The sequence below is a fragment of the Lonchura striata genome, chromosome 2 (assembly GCF_050655825.1).
Source record: "Lonchura striata isolate lonStrDom1 chromosome 2, ASM5065582v1, whole genome shotgun sequence".
In the NCBI taxonomy this organism is placed as follows: domain Eukaryota; kingdom Metazoa; phylum Chordata; class Aves; order Passeriformes; family Estrildidae; genus Lonchura; species Lonchura striata.
The window spans coordinates 90,406,681-90,428,859 of NC_140704.1; the positions used below are offsets into that span (position 1 = coordinate 90,406,681).

Below are 22,179 nucleotides of genomic sequence, written 5' to 3' on the forward strand. Positions count from 1 at the left end.
AAGAAAATATAAAGGTTATAACCAGCAACCTAATGGCTGAAAACATGCATATTAAAAAACAGAAAGACATTATGCAAGTCTTAAAACCAATGCAGAGGAGAAACATTGCAGAAGTATCTTTAGTTTATTCCTCCCTGTAAAAAGCTTGTGAATCACTAAGCTGAAAGTTGTGCTGAGCCATTGCAAAGATGGCAGTTGTTAGCACCAGTAAATGTAGCAGCAATAAAACAGCTTTATTAAGGTGTTTCAGCCCTACTGCTCAGAGTGATTTGATCTCTGCTGCTTCCTTTGTACTTAGGCCTCCTTCACAGGCTGAGAAAACCCCATTCTTGGAGCTTCTCAAGAGTTTTCAAGACACTCACTGTGTCTACACAACCATAGTTGTCCTGACCAAGTATTGGAAATGCCCACACATTCATTTATAAAACCATACTGAAAAAAGAAGTGTCATCACCCTAATCGGTTCTAGGTTCATAGCAACAAGAAAAAAGAAAAAAAAAGAAACCACAAAACCAGAAAAAATTAAACAGAACAGACCATTTTTGACAGTTGATTCAACCAGCACTTGTTCCTCCCTAAACAATTTTTTTAAGACTGTCATCTACAAGTCTGACTAATTTCACTTGTAGAACTCTTGAAGTCTCTTCTTCTTTGCACTTTCTTAAAAATGCAAAATTTTGAAGATAATTCACAATAACTAATTCTGATAAAACACAGAATTGAGCAAAGAGCAAGGCAAGAGAAGGACAAATTTAAGCAAACTTACTGCTGGTACTCTGAGAGAGGGAGAGCTGGCCCAACACATTGGCAGGAAAGGTTCTCATGAGGCAGAGAGCAGAACGGCACTCAGTGTCAAAGTGCCTACTACAGTTTTGAAGTTAAAGCCTGCAGAATCCAGTTGTGATAGGAAAATGCCTTTAAGAAGAACGAAAGCCTTTTGTGAAAGGAATAGAAGAGTCGGCTGAAGGACAAAAGTCTTCTTCAACCAGTTAATGGGGCAAACTAAAGAGATCATAATGAAACAAGAGACTTCCTTTTTTAAGCTCAAGTGCTATATTTTCATCAAATGCATGAGAGATGTGAGAATAATAGCAGTGAACCATGCAGTGGAAGAACAGGAGAGGACAGGTTAGTGGTAGATAAACATTGCAAGTGAAATGCAGACTCTAGAAATGCACTTCCAACAAAAATATATGTATTTTCAGAGCCAAATTAATTATTGTCAAACTCATGCATGCATGCAATGCACTGTCATCCTGTTCTTTTGAGAGTTTTAAAGTTCTTCTAAAAGTTCCTATGCCTTCTGATATTTACATATTTCAGCTGAATTTTCTCATGCATGTTCATTCAAATAATGATTGTTTTGCATTCTTTTTTGTGGGTGGAGAGAATTGATGGGCTATTGGTTTAACCAGTGTGGTTGGAGAGGTGGCAGTTTCACCCTCCAATCCACTGTCAATTTCGCTATTATATATATATATGTACTGGAATCAGAAAATAAAGTGGGTTTTTTTGGTTTCTTTTTCTTTCCTTTTACAGCTAGCCTACTTCTGTGAGTTATTTTGTGTTGCAATGTGACAATGCACAAGCTCTGCCCTTTGATTTTTCTAATGCTAAGAATGCAGGTTGTTGATAAAAATACTGTTGATCTGCCCAGAACTGGCCCCAACACTGAGATCATTTCTGGGGAACATCACTTCTGACCAGCTGCCAGGTGGATGTAACTCCATCCACTCTCTGGGCTCAGGCATCCAGTCAGTGTTTTACCCAGAGAATAGTGCCCCTGCCCATAGGGATCAGCAAGCTGATTATTGTGGAGGCTCTCATTTCAGTTGAAGAGAGAAGAGAGTTCTCTCAAGCCTAGCCTAGGAAAGTTAGGAGAAACAATCAAAACAATTATTATCTCTGTTCATTGTTGTGCTCATCTGGAATGTGTTCTAAAGATTGTTTACCCAAGGTGATTGCTTAATTGGATTCTGGTGATGGTATTTAGATTCAATGACCAATCAGATACACAGCTGTGTCAGGACTCAGCAGTGAGTCACAGGTTTTGGGGTTAGTGTGAGCTCTTGTTACTGTCATATAATGTAATAGAAGTATAATATACTAGAAGATGATATAATAAAAAAACAATTGATCAGTCATCTGAATCATAGAGTCAATGCTAATTGTTACCCAGCTGGGGGTCTGAGGCAACAGGTTATAAATAAGCACTGCATAGAATAAATAATATTTGTTCAATTCACATCTTTAAAAAATAACTGAAAAAATCACCAAAATGCTGAAGAAATGAGTGTCTTTAATACTTTCTACGTATTAAAATTATCTGTTTAATGCAAAGGTTTAATTTATTCCAAATTTTAAGACTACAGAGACTCTTCAGCAAAAAAAAGCCAAGCCAGATACAGCAAGATAAGCACAACAGTAAACACAGACTATGCATTTCCACCCCTCAAATATGTCATGCTTATTTGTGAGGAAGGGTAAACAACATGTTAAATAGTAGGAAAGAAGCCCAGGCTTGGGCCTTAGAAACTTAAGAATAGCTTCACCCTTGCAAAATGTCTTTGCCACAAGTGGTTTGGGACACCAGGAGAGAATGAAAATAGATAACAAATTCAGTCGCCCAAAGCTCTTCAGCTTTGGCCTTCACTGTTTAAGCACAGGATGTGGTACGCAGATTTTCTCACATAGCTGTCTACCCTTGTCCTTTCAAGCATGCCTTTGCAGCACTGGTTTTAGCATAATCAGTTTTGTGTATTTCCCTTCATCTTATTCTCCATCTCTGCAGGGAACTATTTAGTGCATTCACAAAACATATCTGCCACTTTTTGCATATTTTACTGAAGTCTGTCCCTTATTCTCTCTGCAGCCAACAGAACCTTTTCCAGTTGCCCACAGGGCTTTTTTAGTTACAGATGTTGTCTGAGGCACTGCAAAGTTTAACTACTAAAACAGAGTTACCCTATAGATAAAGCCTTTGAAACATCCAGTATAAAAGAGAAGGAACTATCTCATGAAGTTCACTGATTATTGTCTTATTTACTGACTTCTTCTGGTATCCTATCTGTGAACATAAACATTGTCCTGTAAAATATATTGTAGCTTTGTAAGTACAAAGAGACAGGTTTTCTCTTCTTGTCTTCCTTAGTGAGTGCTTTTTTTTTTTAGGTTTGTGCGTTTGTCCTTACTTCACAAAAAAAACAATGAAAAATTAAAGATATAACACTCTTCAGATGGACTGATACCACTTCCCCATTCCTGATTATTTGCCCACAGCCAACTCCTGTGCTTCCGCTCTATAATTAACAATAAGCAATAAAAAGTAAGTTGTACTACAAAAGAAACATGTCCATTTCCTATATACACAGCTCAAGAACCATATTTTAAATGGAAACTTTTGTGTTTCAGATCCACTGAAGCTGGATGAAAATGTCTATTTTTGTTTGAGTGCCTCCATTAAGAGTTCAGCAGCTACTGGGCTCTCTCATACTGAGAGTTCAGAAGATTTTAATACAACTGGGAAAACTTCTCCCTATTCATGCAATGACCCTTTCCTTCTGCAAGAGAAGTTGTCTCTTGTGACTATTGTTCTATCAGGATTATTGTCTGGAGAGGAAGAATGACATTTGTATTAAGTAGTATGAAGCTTGCCCTCTAAACTGGGTATCTGGCACATTCTTATCCATTCCCACAGAGAGAGCCATATAGGCTCAGCAAGATGGTGATAAGCAATCTCTTAGGCAGGTTTTAAGTGGTTCACTTTCCTTCTAACAGCTGGAACCTCAAAATATCCTCCAGGTAAGCTGGCAAAGCAGCATTTTGTAACCTTTCCAAACTGAGCTCTACTTGCCTTTTTCTTACACAGAGAAATAGGCAGGGAAAACACACACAGCAAACAAAGCTCCATGCAGAACACTGATTATTTTCCATGCTCCCCCCGGTTTTTAAGTGCGTAAACAGGAAGATGGTTGACAGAAGATAGCTCAGGTACCTACTGCAAGTACCTCCTGAGAAGGGGTTCCCCTTGAAGATAAAATTGTAAACCCAATCTAAAGCATGGTAACCAGTTTAAAAATCATATTTTTACTGAAAACCTTTTCACTTAAATAGCTAAAAACAAAACCTCTAATGAGAACATGAGCAAACCTCTTTGATAAGATAATATAGCCAGCTCAAATTCCACTCAAAACTCCCACAGCTATCATGTTCTTATTGCTTTTTTTTTCTTATCCTCTTCCAGTATTTGAAATAAAATCAAGCATTGCTCTAAAACAATTCATCCTTGCCTGTCCATATTCTGAGGCTTTACTTATACAACTCAATCTGTATTTGTAGCTCATTTTATATCATCTTTTTAAGTGCAAATACAAGACTTTGTACTCAAGAATAAACAGGTAAAAGTCTATTGGCAAAACTCTAGTATGTAGCATTACATCAGACAGAGTGAAGAACAAGTCAAATATATATTGCTTTGCAGGCTAGAATGCCATCTAGGTCTTATGCATTATCTTCAGTTAATGGGCTTCAGGTTAACACACACCTTTGGAACCTAATGTTGCCCTTCACACAAACTGGCCAAATCACTTCACCATGAAAATAATTAATTTGTAATTCTGCACCATTTGTCCTCTGAGTTACTTATTTTCCTTTTTGAGTTTCCCAACTAGTCTTAGTCTTGCTTTATTTCCTAATCCACTTGCCATACCTACTCTATTGCACCCTTTCTGGCTGTCTTGCTTCCCCATTGCCTTCTCTCCGCAGCGGCAGGTCCATACTCAATCAGTTATCCCGACACCCTTTCGCAATGTGTCCACACGGCTCACGCAGCACATGTTTACATACCCCCTACAGTTACCTGTAGCAATCAGGCCAGAATTGTGTTGCTGATGTGCACAGATGTGTCTTCTACACCCACACATCAACACCACTGCTGTCACAGCACGTGGTGCAGTTGAGACAGCCACACATAGACATCACCTCCCAGTATCAGAAAGCATCAGCCCACACAGAGCAACACCTCTTTAGAAAGCTTCAGGCAGCTGCTCTTTATTGCTCTTCAGTCCAAGCTTTTATATCCCTCATGTTCATGCCTCACACCTGTGTGCCCTCTGCACCCTGTGGTGATTGGTCAGCACTGCATGTCTCATCACCTTCAATGCTGCTCACCTGTCCTGCACACCTGTAGCCCACTGGGGATGAGGCTCCACTGCAGCCCCACTCCCAGTTACCACAAATTGTGTGCCTACACACCAGCATGGCCCCTTATTGCCCAGTAGCAAGGCAACAGTAAATATTACAAAAATCTGTCCCCTTCACACCTGGTACCTGTTTGGGTATTTATGACTACAGTCCAGATTATTCAGGTAGAGCAATGTGCAGCAGTATAACTTAACAGAGCATCTAACTTCAACAAAAATAAAGGTTTTCCAAGGAATAACAGTGAGCATGAGAGCTATAAAGCAAAGCAACAAGCTTAGAATCATAGAATAGTCTGGGTTAGAAAGGACCTTAAAGATCATCTTCCAACCCCTCTGCCATGGGAAGGCTTGCCACTCACTAGATCAGGTTACTCAGAGCCCTTTCCAACCTGGCCTTGAACACATCCAGGGATGGAGCATCCACAACCTCTCTGGACAACCTTCCCAGCTTCCCAGCTGTTTCTCTCCTGTGCTCACTAACTACTCTCCAGGTACTCTCCACACAGCTTCCAGGCAGCCAGCTTTATTCACACTGCTAGACACAACCCTAGAACTAAAGCTGCAGATTCAGATAAATGGGCTTGCTCGTTACTTGTCTTTAAGCATTTTAACACCTTTTTTCACTACAAAACACAGCACAGAAAAATTTACATGAAGCCTGTGTGCCTAAAAATTGTCTTTAGTTAATCTTACCCTTGTCTGATTGAAAACAAAAGCTACATGTTATCAGCACCCTCCTCTTTTGAGAAGGAGCTCTTCTACCCTTCCTTAAAAATAGCTGCTGTTAGAAGACAAGACAAGCTTTGTCATATACATATGTTGTTCTTCCATTTAACATCATCTGCTTCCCACTCAAGTTAAGTGTTGAGAACAAGCCTCCTGGCACAGAATGTGTTGATTTTTCATGGTACAAAGAAGGTTCAAGTAAAAGCAACAGGATAAGACTCTCAGCTTTCCATAGCAGAAATACAGAAACTGTATTTCCACAAAGTGTTTTGTCAAAACCAACAGAAAGATTTTTTCAAATCTCTTTTTTCTTATTGTTGTTTGGCTTGCTCAAATCATATTTTTAGAAGATTCAAGGACAGAAAATATAGATCTTGTTCAAAAATAAAGTGATCTGCAGTACTAACTTAAGGTTAACATTGATGAGAAAATTTACAATAAACATTTTTGCTCATCAGGATCTGAGATATTTTAAAATAGCCTGGCTCAGACCTGATCCAGCTTCTGATTTAGACATGCAAGATGTAGATATAAATTAATACAGCTGATACTGCCTAATGGGTATTTAAGAGAAAAAACAGCTTCTAACATGGACTTTTTATAACAGCAGAATTTCCAAAAGGAAACTATTTTTATTTCCCCTTACATACAGCTGTTTAAAGCAAGAATATATTAAAAAGCACTCTGCATAAATAACTTCTTAAGCAAAACCACATAATCTTCTCCCCCCACCCATCCTGCCCCCCATCATAGGAAATGTGTATTTTCTGATGTACTTCTTGGAGTAATGTATAAAAATATAAATCCAGAACCAACTTCAAATAATTGGCAACCATTGGCAAAATAATAATGCACTTCTCCAAGTTATACGGTGCAAATAAAACCACCAGCTTTTCTTATTTTTCTACTGTGAATTATAAAAATTTCAATATTGATCTAGGCCACTGTAAAATTACCCCTGGAAAAAAAAACACCACAGCTAAAGATTACACTTCCCTAGCTTTATTGTTAGTTTGGTGGAGGAGTTGATTTGTATTTTTCAAGCTGTGTTTGGAGATTTTCTTCACTGACAGCAAAGGGCACAGACCTTGTGCCTGTCACAGGAACCTGCACTAGGAGGTCAAACTCAAATACTATGATTGTTCCATGGTTATGCACAAAACGAAAAACAAGGTCATTTCCATGAACCATGGCAAGCACCCAGAGTAAGAGCTTTCCAAGCCATGCCATCTACTGATGTTAGCAACAAAAAAAATCATCCTGCCTACATAATACTAGTTCTGGAGTCAACGAGTTGCAGCAAAGGTACAAACCTTCCTCCCTTTCTTTCCACACTGTAAATGTTTAGACAAATGACTTCTTCATCACTTCAAACCTTGTTCTCTTGTGCACAAGAAAGTTAGTGTAATTTATTCCTTTTTTTAGTATATTTTTTTTTACATAGAACAAAGAACAAAATTATTCAACATCCCACAGAGACTGCCTCACTGACAAAGGAACAAAAGATGAGCATTCATTTCTTGTAAGAGCCTGACTTAACATACCCACAAGTAACAATGGTTGAAAATTTTGCATTAAGATGCTTAGCAGACATTTTACAATAAATAGTATTTATACCACAAAAGCTGCCTACACACTACTTTTCAGAGGAAACATGATTAAAAGAGCTGCTCTGGTTGCATATTTCTTTCATTTGCTCATTCAGCACACAATTGCTCCGTTGGTGTTGCTCACCATGAAGCTTAGGTTCCTTTAACAAACACCATGTGGAATACCAACCGATGATCGTCTCATCTGTCAGCAAAGTTACAGCTAGTCTGAAGATTGGAGGGGAAAGACTATTATAAATAACTTTTTAACTTAACTTATAATTAACTTTTTAACTCTAATAAATAGCTTCTTAAATTATACTGTTCTTAAGTCTACCGTCTTCACTGCTGTAGTCATAACAGAGCAGCACCTCCTGGTGCCAATTCCCAAACACTTAAAATGTCAAGTACAAGAGGTCAAGGTATCTTTATGGATCAGCACAGAAGTTGAGAAAGAAAGTATGGACATCAAACACTTACCAAAATTCAGTACAATAAAGAACAGGAAACCAAATCAATTTATATAAGTTATTGACTTGAAGGTTTATTCAGATTTCCCACCTCTGCTTGTTGTCTTTCGTCCTGAAGTGCTCATCTAGTAACCCTCTCCTCCTGGGAATTTTTCATCAGCTTCATGTTTCTCCAGTCCTGTCTCTCTTGAAACTTTACTTCTGTGTTTACAAAGCACAGCAGTTGTTTCAGTAAATCCACAGTGTCTCTTATCATAACATTATTACACCACAATACCAATGACACTGATAAAATCCATGTGCCCATTGCATATCCCTGAAAATTTACAAAGTCAATCAACTTCCCTTGCCTTTAATGGTTTCCCATGCTTCAAACCCAGTATCCTGAGACCTCCTGTTCCTTCTTTCCCTGCTCAGTTGCTCTCAACCTAATTTTGAATCACTTGAGAGATATTGAAACAGCAAACAACCAATGGCTGTTGATTCTACACAACTCAATTTAACTTGCTGATGCTTAAGGATCCTCAGTAAATACTAACTATATTAATTAGCCAGAATTGTTTTCGGTGCTGTACCAAATGAGCTATCAGTACAAAAATACAGAGCTCAAGGCAAAGTGGAAGATGGGTCTTTATTATCAGCTTTCTTAATTTTTTTTTTTTAATGTCATCAGTCACTAGATTTTCCAGCAACAAATCTTTGTAATCATTAGGCAATGATACCTTGGTAAGAAAGTGACTTTAATAAAAAAATCCTTTACCATTAAATCATCTTATCATCTTTATCATTAAATCATCTTAAATTTTTCCTTTCTATGTACCAGTTCTATGATTTGAAGAATACATTGCAATATGTTACCATCATGCACCTCTTCACAGCACTTCTGTTCCTGGTTGAACGCTTGTTTTGCAAATCTTTCTGAAAAAGCTTCTTTTGCAGATATCTGAATTAGGGAAAGAAAATTAGTAACACTTCTTTCATTACACAGAAAAAAAAAAAAAAAAAAACACAAAGAAAGAACTTAACCACCAACAATAACAAAAAATTCATAAAAATAAAACTTCAACCAAAATTACCTCATCACTCTCTCACACATAAAACTTCTTTCAAGTGTCCTCTTGGATGATTATCTCAAATAAAAGATAATTTATAATTCATCAAATACACAATGTAGAAACTATGAGAAGAAAAACAATAAAGAGTAGCAAAAGCATCCAACATGATATTTTAACAGTAAATGTAGGAAAGTTTCCCTCTTTTGCCCCCAAGCATAATCAACCTTCTGAAAAAATTTTTTACTTGAAATCCAATGAAGATTTTTTCATTTGAAACTCTTCCCATGTGACTCAGGAGTAGGGCAGTCAAAGCCTTTATTTGTTGTCATATTCTTAACTAGACTTTGTTTCCCATCTCAGAGCTCAGGTGCTCAAGATTTGTGAAGTCAGTGCCAGGAAAGAGCAGGCTTCAGTGTAACAAATATTTGACAAAAAGAAAATTAAAACAAAAGAGCTTAAAACTCCGATGTCCCTTCAGATCTCCAAGACGTGACACCTCAAGGCAGATATCTTTATTGTCTTCATATAATACTATCCTTCCAATTTTTCCTGCTGTTTCTTTTTACTAACTGACCAATTAGACTATTTTTAAATTCTATACCAGATTATTCTCTTGCTTTTTTATTGTCCTTACTATCTGCAGTTTGAAGATTTGGCCAAAATGTCCTGTAAATGTATACATCTCGAAAAAAAAACCTGCACAGAGTGTGATTTCATGCACAAAGGCATTACCTGGCAGTCAGAGTAAGGAAGCCATGTGCAAGGAATATGCCTTTATACCCAGACTGTCATAGTCTTTAAAATGCATGGTTTTGGAAAATGGCTCCAAAGCCTTTGACAAGCTAAAAAAAGAAAAAAATACTTATAAACTAAAATATTAAGTAGAGCTGCAGAGGGAAAAAAAAAAACAACATCTGCCAATTATCCTTATAGACTCATCTATCACTGCAACACCACTCTAGCTGGCTTTACCATTGGGATGAAAGATAGAACACCATTAATCTGTCCAGCTTTTGAAGCTGCACTGATCAGTTATGGTTTCTGACAAACAAATCAAAATTTACACTTAATTAGTAGTTTTCCTGTATAAGTGCTGGATGCCTCAGAAAAAGTTTGACAAAAATAGTTTAAGTTACAATAGTAGAGCTATTCAAGCTCAAAGTATGTGAGTGAAATATCTGGGTGGGAAAGAAATAGTTCTGATTCCAGTATTTTGCATCATCTTATTACATAAAACTACAAAGAATTTGGGGATTTTTCCTTTGCTGACATGAAAAGTTTCAAAGTCTTCAAATATGTCACATCAGTTCCATTCTTCCAGCTAGCTCTGATGTCAGTTTTCACCAAGCTACACAGCACCAACATTCAGCTGCCAGTGACACTCCTGTTATTTTGCTTATATCTCTGCAACACAGTGGAACACAGTGTTCTCTACAAACATGAAAATAAAAAAAATTTCCTATGAAGAATTCAACTTGGCATAACCAATCAGAATCAGTGGGATTATTCTGACATTTGTCATACATGCATGTCCATAGACACTAAAATTTCCCAATATATTTAATCACCAAAACCTTTCAAATCAATAATAATAAAAAGTTTATGTTAACTCAATATGATAGAAAACAGAACTGCACTGAATTTCCTATCTTCAAAATTTTCATGACATTCAATATTGCAGATACATAAAAACAAGTACAATCCACTATATTCAGCCTCAACTGTCATGTAATATTTAAAAGTCAGACTTTTGTACAGTTTGGAAAACAAGTCTGCAAGTGAACAAACAGAGTAGAAATCACTTCAAATTTGACTTTAAATATAACTTTGATAAAACAAAATAAATCCAGCAAAATATTTTTTCCTCATATATTTTGTTAGGGGGGATCAGAAAAATTCAAAGGTTGTGTTCAATTATTCACGATCATTAAAAAGAGAACGAACAAGAAATCTCACTTCGTGAATACAGTTGTCAAAGTGAAAAGGGAAATAAAGCACAAATTTGGAAAGTGCAAGTAAGGCACACATACTTGTCTGAAATGAACTGAATTCTAAACAGGAGGCAGAAAGACCAAGCTAAATGCAGAATGAACTGCTAAGTCAGTCAGATTCTGTGGGTTTAATACCCTTGAAGAGGTAAAAACATAAATATCCCTGACATAACATCAACCAGGATTTCATCAAAACAAGAGAAAGGGAGGGAAAGCAATACATTGCAGGAAGATTCTTCCCAAACAAAATTAATATCTAACAGTACTTCTTAGCTGAAGTACACTACTATTTCAAACAACATACATATGTGAGATCTGAGCAACACCTCCTCTGGGACGTTCTGGAGGTCAGGAGTATGTACCACAGAGAATACAACCAACATGCCACATACGTAAACACTACATTCCCCTTCCTGATCACTCCAGAGATATCAAGAACTGACAGAAGCACTTTGAATAGTGAAAATATACGTACTCCCTTTATGAGATGGTTTTCAGCCAACTGGCCCTTGTCTCAAACCCCTAAAACTATTAAGATTTTGGTTAAGCTTTAAGCTGTTGTTTTATACATTTTTCAGCCAAATACCCTTCACCAAAGCTTTCATGGAATCCCGTAATACAAAAAAAAAAAAAAAAAAAAAGCTCACTGATTTTGTATTATTTGTGCATTTAGTAAAACAGGAGATATTTATTAAAGTTTTTTTTGTCACTCCATCATCACCAGAAAAACTGTCCCACTCCAAAGGAAGAACAAAAAAAGAAAAGGGTGAATTCAACACAATATTCAGTCTATCATGTTACAGGTTGGGTATAGCTGTAATCTAATTTCAGATTACAGGGTAAGGGTAAGAAAATGAAAGCAGTCATGAAGTGGGAAAGACAATAAATACTACTAATAAATAGGTATTAATATACAAAAATCTCAGTTTTGGGAGAAATTTATTGTATCAAAGATTCTACAAAACACACAGAAAACTAATAAAAAATCAAATCAGCAAAGTGTTGCTTGTAACAGCAGATCACAGAACTGTGCGGACATAGAACACTTGGAACAATTATACAATTCTGTACAGTGCTGCATAAATATCCCAATATAATGATACAGCTCAGCTAGAAGTTTTCAAAGCACAATGCCAACTAATGTTTACATGGCAGAGGGGTTAACAGGATGGTTAACAGTGAGGGATTGTAACACCACTGCTGAAAGTGAGTACATAAATTTCAAATGCCTGGTGCTGTCACAGACTTTAAAATTGGCTTAGAAAAATCTTAATTCAGCTGAAATCCAAGGAATTGCAGAGAATTAGACTGCCAAAGGGAAACACAAGAGGTCAAGAAACAGCTTGTGTACTAGAAGTGACTCTTAATACATCCCCACTGGAAAACAGGAAGAAAGACATGACTTTTATGCCTTCCCATAATAGCTGCAGATATATAATGGCTTATGGTGCCCTTAAATATTAAGCAACAAAAATGAAAAAAAAAAAAAGTTTCTTTTTACCAAGGCAAGCAGCACATATAATCAACTGCAAGCAACTTCTTAATGGAGAGCAATTTATATTAACAAGCAAAACCCAAGATTGTGATGGCTTGGAAGGTGGATAATATTTTGATGAAACCATTTTACATAACTGACATAACAAATGATAGGAATGCAGGAAATTGTGATTTCAGACACTAATTTTTCCTCTAACTGAAGACATATATGGGATTGCTAATGGCAGTAAGGAAGTTAGTATCAGACCTTAGTCTGATGGATGTACTTAAATCAAGCTGCTGGATTCAAAACTGAGATAACTGAAGTTTAGCAACTAGTGATCAACAGGACATTACACTGAATTATCCTTCTTCCCCAAAAAATGTTGAACTCCTGTAGAGTGTGTGTTGCACACATACCCTCTGTACAAGTGCAAAATTTGATTTGGTTTGCATTACAGAGTGCAATTTCTTCCTAAAAGAACATAAGCTTATTTTACAGGTTTGTAGGAACACTTAAATATTGATGGCATCAGCAAGAGTCATTCAACAAATTATTTTCCTGTTTCAGAATCAGCATGAGTAAAATGCAATTGATTCTATCATCACAGAAAACAAATTTGGGAGTAGAGAAACACATCTCTGACTCACTGTTAGCAGTTATCTGATCAAAGATAAATCCCTGAGCTGTTTCCATCAGAGATAGCTTTGCAGTCATCAAGATTTACTACAGTAGGAAAATTACATAACTATATGGCAAAACACATAACTATAGCTTTTCAAGTTCACAAGTGACCACTCCTGAGGAATCCAGGAAAAGCATGAATTTTCTTTTTTTCTCGAGGTTTCCAGCCTCTCCTCCCCATGAATGTTCAACCTAGCCCTAGTTAAAAACACTGTCTTGAAAACCAGTAACTAGCACCCACTAGATATTGTACTAAGAACTCTGCAGAAGATTTTAGAGTCTTGAGTAGGCAATGCCATCTCTACCTGTTCCGATATCCTGGGAGAAACCTGTATGTTGTTGGCTTGTGCAGCTGCTGTAAGGTAACCTGTCAGGGTGCCCAGTGCCAGTCTGTGTGGCAGACTAGTGGATATTATTAAAGGTAACATTCAATCCCTCTGAAGTAGGTTCATGAAGAAGGCACAAGGGCATTTGCAAGAGTAGGGAGCTCCCCATGAACCCATTCTCTGCAGCATGCTATGGGAAAGTCCATTCAGGATCCATCTAATGCTGCATGAAAATGCAGTTCCCAGCATCTGAACGGATGTAAGACTTACTTGCTTTCTGTGTTCCTCTTCTTATTCTATCTTATTAAACCAGCTACTTTATTGCTCCATCTGTTGTCAGGTCTTTCTTACCAAGTTCCAAAAGAACCCTGCAGCATTTCTCTCTCCCTTTCATCCCCCACCTCCTCACAGTGCAGAATGAGGATGCAGATGTTATTCACATACTGAAGTTCTACAAAAACAAACATCTTACAACTATTCATCCTCTCAAGATTCAGGACAAAAACAGAGTGCAGCTTTTGCTTACCCATAAAAATAAACAGAACTCTGCACAGACACTATGATATATATATTTATATATGTATATAAATCTCTACATCTGCAGGAGTTTAAGATATCCCTTCCAACTGACCAGAGATGACCCCTCTGCCAAGAGATGACTGCTTTGTAATAGGAGAGATGGGAGTCCTGGCTAACCTGGGGATCATAGCTTCTAAGATTAGGGTAGCCATTACTGCTGCTGTAGCATCTCAAACTACTGTAATATTTTTGTCATAGGGAATGTAAATCACAGCTGGGACAGATGGAGCTACTAAAATATTTTTTATTTATATTAAACAATATTCGAAAACAAGGGGGGATATGCCACCCACAGGTGAGTTTTTCAAATTGCTCAGAAAACCCCCTAAAGCAATGCTACTGCTTTAGCTGCCCAGGAGCATGGAAAACAGGAACTGTTAGAAGTAATTGTAACAGAGAAATATGATCTTATTTTTTAAACACCCTGAGGGCTTTATCTTTAACAGCAATAGTATATAAATAGTTCTACATTTGTAATTTAATTTTAGCACCAACCATTTGTTTGTTTCCTATTGTTTGGAAAGAACCACTGAAAATATTAAGAGCCTATTACATATGTAAATATTCACCAATTCCATTTACCCATAAGTTCTTCTTTATGTTTCAGGACAAAGGTTCTCCCGCCAACTTCTAAATTTGTGGGCTGCCTATGTAATCTAAGTGAGAATGCTGTAGCTGGGTTTGCATAGACTGAGCAGAGATGTGTACCTTTGGTTAGTGTGCAAGTGTACACCACAGACACAAAACAAACAAAAAAAGACAAAAGAGAAAACAGGTACAATACACAGCAAAGGTTTTTCAAAATGTGAAAGTTCACCTCTAATACCTTTCTCTTTTTAAAACAGCTGCAGGGTTGTGTCACCCAAGAACCAAAGACATTTTTGTTGTTGTTACAGAAGAGACATTTTCTAAATAGAAAACTCGAAAGGCAAAAGGTGAGTCTTTAAAATAGAAACCATAAACCATGATGAATACAAATAATGAGTACAAATACACAAGCAAGATCAGCATTTTACCAGGAAAGAAAGCCTAAACATGTAATTACTATTTAGTGCAAAGACAGAAAGAGGGGTGGGAGAGAGAATCTACTGATCCAGTCTGCCTCTGTTTCAGAGGGAATACCAGGTATTTATTTTAGTACAGCTAGTAAAATGCCTCCTGGCTCTCCTCATACAGAAGATGCTCCTGAGCTACCCAGGAGTCAGTGTGATTTCCAGTGGGAAGCTTTAACACTGTAAAACTGCTGAATGAACATCTCAGACAACTGTGCCGTAGGGGCAGAAGGGAAAACTGGGTCTGGATCCCCTTTACACCATTCCAGTCTAGGCTTTTCCCATGCATCATCCAGAGCCCCTCCCATGTGATTTTTTTTCATCCTTTTACTAATTTTTAAAATTAATACTCCTTAGTCTGCTTGAAGAAAAGGCTTCAAGCAAGAGGATTTCTAAATTCTAATTTTTTAAAAAGCTGCTTTTTACATATATCTATTGAGTGTTTTTATGGGACTGTTCAGAAAACTGTCAGTTTCCTATTTCCCCACTGACACACTGGCTTCTGTGATTTGTCACAAAGATTATCTCTGTCACATTGTGTGACATAATACAAAGGAGCTCAGAAAATATGGTGTGACATGCCAACTAATGCACTGAGGCATAGGGAAATTTAAAAGCAGTACATGTTTAAAAACTTAGTTGACTTCTTTCTGCCCTAATCCATCCCACCTCTCCCCTAAACCCAAATGGTTTCCCTGCAAATTTGTCAGCTTCTTCTCTGCAATAGCTATATTTAAGCAGAAAGTTCTTAGAATAAACAAGTGTCTTCTCATAAACTGAAGTGCAGACTAGTGATTTATATTTAGTATAGTCCAGAGTCTGAAATCACATGTACAAAGACTCTTCCGGAAGTGGGTAAAGAAAAAAGCTACCAAGAACAAAGCCATATTTGGAGAAGTTCAATGAATAAAACTGCAATGTGTAAGCAGTCATCAAATAAGGAGAGACAGGAAACCTGCAGCATCTGTGGACAACATAGTGCATGAAATCAAAGATTCACCTGAATAAACAGTTCTTTCTTCTTGAAACAACCTTTGCTTTCTGGTCCATGAACAGTTGCATAATACAGATGCATGCATAGTTTGACATGTATGCAGAGCCAGCTGAAAATAGGCTAGACACCAAAAATTTAAGAGCACCCTTAAAAAGCTGAAAGCCTCTTTAGGACTTAGAACTATAGAATATGTGGAGTTGTAGAAAATAAATGTCTGCCAAAACAGTACATAAGAAAAGGAATCACAATACTACAGTGCCATGTGGTAGGGTCTCTCAATAGCAGGAAGTAATTTTATTACCAGGTTTATTTTGAATTGCAGTACTACAGTGGTATCTTTGAGTATCAACCTATTACTGTTGACTCTGTCATGCAAAGAAGGAAAAAATACAATCAAAAAAAAGAAAAAAAAACCCACCAAACTAAAAAAAAAAAAAACAACCCCCAAAAAACCCACAATATATTTCTCATCCTCAACTGTGAACATTCCCAAAGTTAGAGAAACCAATTCTCTCAAAAACTGAACTCAGACATTTGCTTGTTGTAGCACTGTGATCAGAGAGTGTCTTTCTTTTTTATATAACCTCTTTTGCTGTGTCATGACATTGGAAAATAGGAATAATTCTAGGATTGAGTTTCCATTAACTATTCTATAGTAAAATATTCTTAAGAGTAACATTGACTAAATTTGAAGATTATGTTCAAATGTGGACAATTCCTGAATTTGACACAAGAATTTCATCAAGCTTCAAGAAGAAACCCTGAAAGTATTTGGGTGGTCAGCTGGAAAATTTAGTTATTGTACCTCAAGAACTACAACATGGGTAATACCCTACTCATAATAGAAAGATTAAAAATACTTAGAATACAGGAATCAGTGTGCTCTTTGACCTAAATTCCATTTGCTGAGTATCATTTTATATTAAATAGGTTATATATAGGCTCTCTCATAATAATGTCATCACTTTCCTATTTTAGCGGTAAAAACTCTGTGTGTTTGGAGGACATATGCAGAACGTAACATTTTAATCACTTCTTCTCTTTTTCTCTGCAGATTTTAAGCGTATAATCAAGAAATCATAGTTAAAAAAACCCTCAAATCCCAAAGCATCCCAAGCTATATCTTGATTGAAGCAATTTTAACTTCTAATATAATAAAATCAAATTTAATGGTTTATATAAAAAGAATGAGGCAGTGCAAACATATCGTTTAATGCACAGTATATTTTAGGAGTTTCTGCTTAGAAACATATTGTGTTTCTTCTTTCTTACTGCAACCCTCATTTAAAGAAGAGCTCCTTAATATGTATATAAACATTTCCGATTTTCATATGAAAACTTCCATAGAGGTGGAAAACAACATTATTGTTTTGTTAAGGGGTGGCAGACTTTGGCAGCACCATAGAAATCATATTTGAAATTTAGTACCAGCAGTCCTGCAACCCCAAGAGTGTCCAACACCATAAAGCTGGACTCCTCCTATAGGCAGTATGTTCACAAACTGAGCACAAGTAGTCAAGCTGGCTGCATAGCCAGAGGTCAGGAACTGAAAAAAATAACCAAAAAAAAAAAACAAAAAAAAAAAAAAAAAAAACAACAAAACAACACACAAAAAAAAAAAGCCCAAACAAAAACAAACAAAAAAATTTAAAAAATCAAACACCCCACAGCCTGAGACCCCAATTTTAGACAGAAATAGCGTGTGGGAAGGTAGGACTGCGGTTTATAATGCCGCAAAAACAATGGATAAACTGCGATTCAGAAAATCCTGCAGCACAAGTATAAGGTGGCCTCTTGATAAAAGCAGTGGGAGAGAGATAGCCCAAAGCAGAAAAAAGTGTTTCTTTGGACAAAAAACAGACAGCTAACATTATTTACTGCCACAGGAGGCTGTGAAAGCAGTCAGTATTAGAAGGCTCAGTGACAGATTAGCCAAATTCAGGAGCTCTGCGTGGCATGTACTAAAAGAACTGGTCAAGGATGCACCCTCTCACATGCCTGATAAAGCTGCAGATCCTGGAAAAACACAAGGACAAAGGATCAGAGAACAAGTACAAGTGCACAAAGCTTTCCCTAACCCTCATCTCCCCAGAGTCACCATTGGAGATGAGGATTGGCAGACTGCCACTCTGAGCTAGGAGCTTCCCCTCATCAGCTGGGATCTGTCAGTAGGAAGTAATTCTTTCCAATAGTATGACTTCTGACCACCTTCTATTTCTGAAATAAAAATATCATTGACCTTCTTTTCACAAAGAAGAAAAAAATCAGCAGCATCCATGATTATTTCATATAAAAGCCTTGAAGTCAACAAGTCTGCTTTCTCACCTTACCCTAGATCTGTTTTTAACTGGAAAACATACTTCTGTCAGAAGAGAGGTTTGAGGTTAGAAAAAAGGAGTGACTCACCATAAAAATGGAGGAAAAAAATTCTAAATTATCCTGTAAGAGAAATCTTTTCTCAAATGAAAGGTGATCTGCATTATAACGATGGTCTCTTGATCTCGCAGCAATTAATTTGGCACTGACCGCTGAAGAACTGTACAAGTAACAGGAAAACATGTTGCTTTCCACCCTATATAAAGTCAGTGTTCTGAAGACACAATTGAAGGTTATTGAAATCCAAATCCCTTCCATGGGATTTGCATTAGATAGATAATTCTGTAGTCAGTTGTACCATACAACCTTGTTAAACTGCACTGAGAGTGTAACTGAGGTTACATTCTACCAAAGGAGCAACCACAGAAATTATACTTGAAAGACATGTTGAATCCATATTACAAGTGAAATTAACTTTCCCATACCACAACAGCAATCTTTCTTTCAAGTTAATCAATGAAAGATGCATGTCCCATCAAATTCCCTTCATTTTTATACCCCCATTTCACACAAAGACAAATGAAAGGACAAGCATGATTTCATTAATTATGATTTTAAAATTTACTGGTAACTGCTTTATGTTTACACCATAAATAAAAGTATAGGAGATCTGAGTCAAATTCACCAAATGCTTAGAATATGTGGCACTTACAAGATTAAAGTATGACATTTTTGTTTCAAGTAAAATACATAAAGCATACATTCTAGTATGCTAGAATACAACATTAATTACAGTAAAAACAGTATATGCAATATAACATCTGGACACACATTCTGGTTCAGACAACCTGTCTTTTGTATTGCCACATACAGTATGTTAAAAAGGCTTAACAACTTAATTTAGAAGTTTCATACTCTTCCAATTAAAGCACACAGAAATAAATGGCAAATCTTACTTCTACACCAAAATGTACTGAACAGCAAACTTTGCAATTAAATTACCAACTTAATGTGAAGAAAAAGAAAATACAACCAAAAATTCTCATGCCTTTCCAATAATATATTAATATTTATGATCACTTCATTATTTCCTGGTTTAAAAATAAAACACTCTCAAAGTGATGTTTTTTTCTCAGCTTATTTAATCATGTATATAGCTTCATAAGAAGCTAAAGTAGTCAAGAGTATATTTTGAAAGTGTTCAGGTTCTATAAAAATTTTTAAAGTTTGACAAAATGAACTGATTCTGCTGCACAATATAGCTCAGCAGAGAAAAGCATCATGAATGACTGTTAATGCCTCTCCTTTCCTCCAGGTAGAGTAAACAGTAGAGATTATTCATATCTAAGAGAAAAATAACTCTTCAATAATGGTGAAGCAGTTAGCAAGGAGGCAGATATGTAACTGTTACACTGATTTCTAATATGCAACACCTCAGGCTTGAGAGGTGGCTTCCTGTGAAACCTGAAGTTGACCAAAGCCAAGTGCAAGGTCCTGCATCTGGGCTGGGGTGGCTCAAAGTACAAATACAGGCTGGGTAAAGAATGGATTGAGAACAGCGCTGAGGAGAAGGACCTGGGAGTGTAGGTGGGATGAGGAGCTCAGGGTGACCCAGCAATGGGCACTCACAGCCCAGGGAGCCAAACATGTCCTGGTCACCATCAAAAGCAGTGTGGGCAAGCAGGGCCAGGGAGGGGCTCTGCCTCTCTGCTCTGCTGAGACACCACCTGGAGTGCTGCGTCCAGCTCGGGGGACTAAAGGAAAGGCATTGAGCCATTGGAGTAAGTCCAGAGGACGGACACAAAGTCAATGAGAGGGATGGAACACTTCTCCTGTGAGGTCTGGCTGAGAGAGCTGCAGTAGAATTACTGCTGCTATACTTGATGCAACATCCAGAAGAAATTTTAATTGTTCCCTCTTCATTTAACACTCAACACCTATCTGTACAGACAGTGAATGAGTATACCTGAATAAGTGTTACATAAGCATACCTTTTTGATCAGAGAGATGCATTTTCTACTACAAAATTTTCCCTCTTTCCTTCATTTCATTGATCTTTGGAGGCCATCCCCATTCTTCTTGCAATAAAAAGAGAACAGGAATTATCATATTCATCATACTTTTTTCTATTTAACAGATTCAATTTTTATATTAAAAGGGAAGCTACAGATAGACTGTAAGAAAATATAGGAAAAGCAAGTTGGTGTTGTTTTGCTCTGTTCTGTTTTTCAGAAGAAAAAACATGAGTTTTAATTACTTGGAGGGAAACCTTTTAAGCATGTAAATGATCACGTCAAAGCAGTTCTAAATAGCAGACTACCTTCACATTTTATATATGCATAAATATAGGCTAAAATTGCCAGTAGTCCTTAATTGTTTAAAAGGGGAACCAAATTAAATTATATGTCATATAATTTAAAAAATAGAAAAACATGGCATATTTTTTCTTTAGAGCTCAAAGAACACATCAGAGAATAAAAAATTCATCGGATGTTGTGTCTCAGAGAAAAACTGATCAGTCAAATTGAGCAAAGTATCTTAGCCTTAATGAAAGAGGGAATTTGATAATATTGGCACATTTTACAGCAACATTTTCATTTTTGACATTTTCTAGATAAAATACTACAACTTTTCCAAGGATATGTCAGCAGGCTGAATATATCTCACAACAGAAGTCAGAGTCATACAGGAAAGAAAAAAATTTTACCTAGTCACTTATCCTATATTCAACACAAACTAAATGAACACTTTCAGTGCAAGCATAAGGACAATATAAGCCTCAGGACACAGTCCTTATATTTTCACCAAAAGTATTAATTCAGAGCCCTGTGTCCTTTTATGGAAGTCAATTCCCACTTTACAGTGTACCTCCTACTAAAGCTACTGCTTTTGTGATGCAAGTCTTCTGGTGTTAGTAAAGAAGCATATAAATCTGAAGTTATAGGTTGTAGAAAGGAAAGGAAGAAACAAGTATATTTTTATTACTATTTTGGAAACATATTTGACTAAGAGCAAAAAAGTAAATTTGCATTTTGGTTTACCTCCTGAACCAAAACATAGATCTTGACACTAGTTTCCTTTTTTTTCTCCAAGATGTTTGCATCCATTTTGATTCAGACAAAACCAAGCCCATAACACGCTACATTTGGGGAAGCAAAAGAAACAGTGCACTGTAAGAAAGCTGAAAATTTTAGTTCACAGGAATTTGTAGGAAAAGTCAATGGAAACCAGAGTCTGGATAAGAAAAACTGCCAGAAGAAGCAACAGCATCATTAATAGCTCTACTCTTACCCTGCAAACCCTGCTGGTTCACTCTGGATGGACAAGCTAAATATCACCAAGAGTAATATACTGCCTACAGAAATTGAGAGCAACACATCCTACACCACCTGTGTTGATCACACCTAAAAAGCCACACATAACATCTACCACATGCCTAAAATTATACAGTACCACTCTGAAGGCATAGAACATCTGCTTGAAATTAAGCTTTATGGAGGAAAGGAAATATAGGACAAAACTACCCATGCATTTTCAGCCACCAACACTCCCCTAGTGGAAAATCATACAACAAAATACAAGTTACTGCTAATTGTCTGTTAAGCTGATGCTATAATTGTTTTGAGATTGTTTTTAGAAAGCAAATGAGGATGTGTTTGTGAGTCTCATGGAAAACACAGCTAAAAATATTTTCTTCAAATAAGTTCTATTTGGAACCA

General features: G+C 36.8%; 1 long non-coding RNA gene across 1 annotated transcript in view; it reads right to left on the minus strand.

Annotated features, from left to right (window-relative positions):
* Window positions 1-20,322, minus strand: part of LOC146768333 (uncharacterized) — a 69,872-nt gene extending 49,550 nt beyond the window's left edge. The window contains exon 1 of the long non-coding RNA XR_014952804.1: window positions 1-20,322. This exon is cut by the window's left edge and continues 24,390 nt beyond it. This is a non-coding gene — a long non-coding RNA (uncharacterized LOC146768333).
* Window positions 20,323-22,179: the final 1,857 nt, after the last annotated feature.